Source organism: Cebus imitator, unplaced genomic scaffold (genome assembly GCF_001604975.1).
Source record: "Cebus imitator isolate Cc_AM_T3 unplaced genomic scaffold, Cebus_imitator-1.0 Scaffold457, whole genome shotgun sequence".
Taxonomy (NCBI): Eukaryota; Metazoa; Chordata; class Mammalia; order Primates; family Cebidae; genus Cebus; species Cebus imitator.
In genome coordinates this window covers 783,523-787,211 of record NW_016107772.1, presented here as the reverse complement: position 1 = coordinate 787,211, position 3,689 = coordinate 783,523, and positions in this window count along the sequence as shown.

Genomic DNA, 3,689 nt, shown 5'->3' with positions numbered 1-3,689 from the left:
AGACAGAGTCTTGCTTTGTCACCAGACGCCAGGCTGGAGTACAGTGGCGCAATCTCAGCTCACTGCAATCTCCACCTCCTGGATTCAAGCAATTCTCCTGCCTCAGCCTCCCCAGTAGCTGGGACTACAGGCGCATGCCACCACGCCCAGCTAATTTTTGTATTTTTTAGTACAGACGGGGTTTCACCATGTTGGCCAGGATGGTCTCGATCTCTTGACCTCGTGATCCACTCGCCTTGACCTCCCAAAGTGCTGGGATTACAGGCATGAGCCACCGCGCCCAGCTAGTTCATGCACTTTTAAGTTTGTATACTGAGGCCCACTCCTGTTACACCATTAAAGGGCTTTAAGCTGGTAGCAACAGTAATCCAGTAAAAGCTGCATTGCAAAAAAGACCCCCACCTGACCATGGTGTGGCTAGCAAATGGAGATGGCAAAGGAGCAGGTACGGGGAGGTCAGTTAGGACACTGTGGCAGTGGTCAGAGAAACAGACGGACGGATGATGCAGCTTGGTCCAGGGTGGTGGCAATAGGAATGGAGAGAATTGGGCAGATTTCAGAATTATTAAGAAATAGATATCTCAGGACAGAGAGTCTTCCATCTCCACCATCCACTCACCTTATTCCTCCTCAGTCTCCTAACACACTTTTTTTTCCCCGAGACAGAGTCTCGCTCTGTCATCCAGGCTGGAGTGCAATGGCAAAATCTCGGCTGACTGCAACCTCTACCTCCTGGGTTCAAGCAATTCTCCTGCCTCAGCCTCCCAAGTAGCTGGGATTACAGGCACCTGCCACCACTCCCAGCTAATTTTTGTATTTTTAGTAGACAGGGTTTCGTCATGTTGGTCAGGCTGGTCTCAAACTCCTGACCTTGTGATCCACCCACCTCAGCTTCCCGATGTGCTGGAATTAGAGGTGTGAGCCACCGTGCCTGGCTCACACTTTTTTTTTAAAAGAAAAAACTTTACTGAGATGTATTTTACATATCATAAAACTCATCCATTTCAAGTATAGAATTCAACAGTTTGTGGTAACAAATACAATATGTGGCTTTTGTGAGTGGCTTCTTTCACTTAGTTTAATGTTTTCAAGATTCATCATGTTGGAGCATGTAAATGTGCTTCATTCCTTTTCATGGCTGCATACTGTTCCATTATGCCACATATTGTTTATCAATTCATCAGTTGTTGATCATTTGGGTTGTTTCTACTCTTTGATTATTATGAACAATGCTGCTAAGAACATTCATGTACAAGTTTCTATGTGGACATATGCTTTCATTTCTCTTATTTTCATTTTATTCCACCTAGGAGTGGAATTATTGGATTGTATGGTAGTTTTATGGTTTTTTGTTTTGTTTTGTTTTTGTTTTTTGAAATGGAGTTTCACTCTTGTCGCCCAGGCTGGAGTGCAATGCTGTGATCTCAGCTCACTGCAACCTCCGCCTCCCGCGTTCAAGCAATTCTCCTGCCTCAGCCTCCCAAGTAGCTGGGATTACAGGCATAAACCAACACACCTGGATAATTTTGTATTTTTAGTAGATATGGGGTTTCTCCTTGTTGGTCAGGCTGGTCTCAAACTCTCCACCTCAGGTGATCTAGCCGCCTCGGCCTCGCAAAGTGCTGGGATTACAGTCGTAAGCCACTGCACCCAGCTGGTAGTTTTATGTTTAACTGTTTGAGAAGCCACCAAATTATTATTTTTTTTTTTTTAAGACGAGGTCCCACTATGTTGCCCAGGCTGGTCTTGAACTCCTGGGCTCAAGCAATCCTCCCACCTCAGCATCCCAAAGCACTAGGATTGCAGGCATAAGGCATTCCACTATTACATGCCTGGCCAGCCACCAAATTATTTTGCAAAGCAGCCACACTACCTTACATTCCCACCAGCAGTGTATGAGCACTCCCATCTATCTATAACCTCAACAGCAATTTTGGTCTGTCTGATTTACTATAGCCATTCTAGTGGGTAAGAACTCGCACATATTTCTGCTTCTTCTTGGCAATGCATCCACATGGACCCATGCTGGGGCTTTCCAGGACTGGCTGAATTTCCCCTCCACTTGGAGAAGGGACATATATGGCAATACTGTAGCCCCAGAGCTTGGTCCAGGGCCTAGAACTAAGGATCCACCCCTGAATGGCTCCTGGATAGATAGAGGCCTAGGTGAGGGAGGTACATGGTGAGGGGGATAGTGGATTCAGCGCAATTGTGACTCAGTGATATCTGAGAAGTCTGGGGGCTGAGAGGGGAGTTGTGCATATTTAAGAATACCACCCAGAGTGTGATAGGGTGGAGAAGAGGCAGGGTAGCCTGGGTAGAAAATCAGCTCCCAGGCTCCTGCTTGGACCTTACCCTTAAGGAATGCAGAACCCCCCTGTGCATCCCTTTCCCCTCCTGATATAGTTTAGATATTCATCCCCACCAAATCTCATGTTGAATTGTAATCCCAATGTTGGAGGTGGAGCCTGGTGGGAGGAGTTTGGGTCATGGGGGGTGGGACCCTCATGGCTTGGTGCTATTCTTGCTATAGTAAGTTCTCACAAGATCTAGCTGTATAAGTGTGTGGCACCTCCCCGCTCCCACTCTCTCTCTCTCTCTCTTGCTCCTGCTTTTGCTATTTGAGCTACCTGTTTCTCTTCAGCTTTCAACACGACTGTAAGCTTCCTGAGGCCTCCCCAGAAACCAAGTAGATGCCAACATCATGCTTGTACAGCTTGCAGAAACATGAGCCAACTAAACCTCTTTTCTTTATAAATTACCCAGTCTCAGGTATTTCTTTATAGCAATGCAAGAAGAGCCAAATATACCTCCCCACTGGATCACTAACCCTAGACCTGTCACAAGTCAGATGTCACATATGCTTGTGGAGACAAGAAAGATGACATGAAAGTCCCAGAGGAGCTGGAGCTAGGATCCTGACAAGGGTTGAGCTCTGGAATTGGGATGCCTGAGTTGGCTCCCTCATCTTCTTGGGGCTAGGTGAGCTCCTTGGTATCCCTAACTGGCATTCCCAATTGGAATCTGCAGACTCACATTGCCTGGATTTTCCCTGGGCTATTGCATGTGATCCAGACCCTGGGAGTCCTTCCTCTCTCAAGAAGTTCCTTTCATGCCCTAATACTAATTCCTCATGTCCCAACCCAACACAGAAACCCACCTCAAAGCAACTTAAGCAAAACAGGCAATACATCGGCTCATGCAACTGAAAAACCATGACCCACAAGGCTGGTATGGGGGCTCAAAAGATGGCTTCAGGAACCAGGCTGTGTCCCTTTCTTGGTTCTTGTTTCCTCCATGTGTCTTGACCCACCCCACAATGGCCACCAGCGTCTCTATACTTGCCTCTTCCTAGCTGAGCAATCCCAGCAGAGAAAGAGTAACTTTGCATACTTACCTGGCAATGGGGATACCATGATCACAATCAAGAGTAACTTTGCTCAGCACTTCTAAAAGGAAAGTCATGCCTGAGTCTCATGGGCCTGGCTTGGAGGCTGTGCCGCAAGGTCATTTCACAGCTTGGAGGCTGTGCCACAATGTCATTTCCCAGGGATTCCAGCCTCCCCTTTATTCAAGGGATACCTGGTCTATGAACTGGCTCTGGTCTGGCAACTGTATAACAGACTGTGACTCTATACTATGGCAATTCAATTCAGGGCTCTAGTCACCTGACCTGAAGAACATTTTTG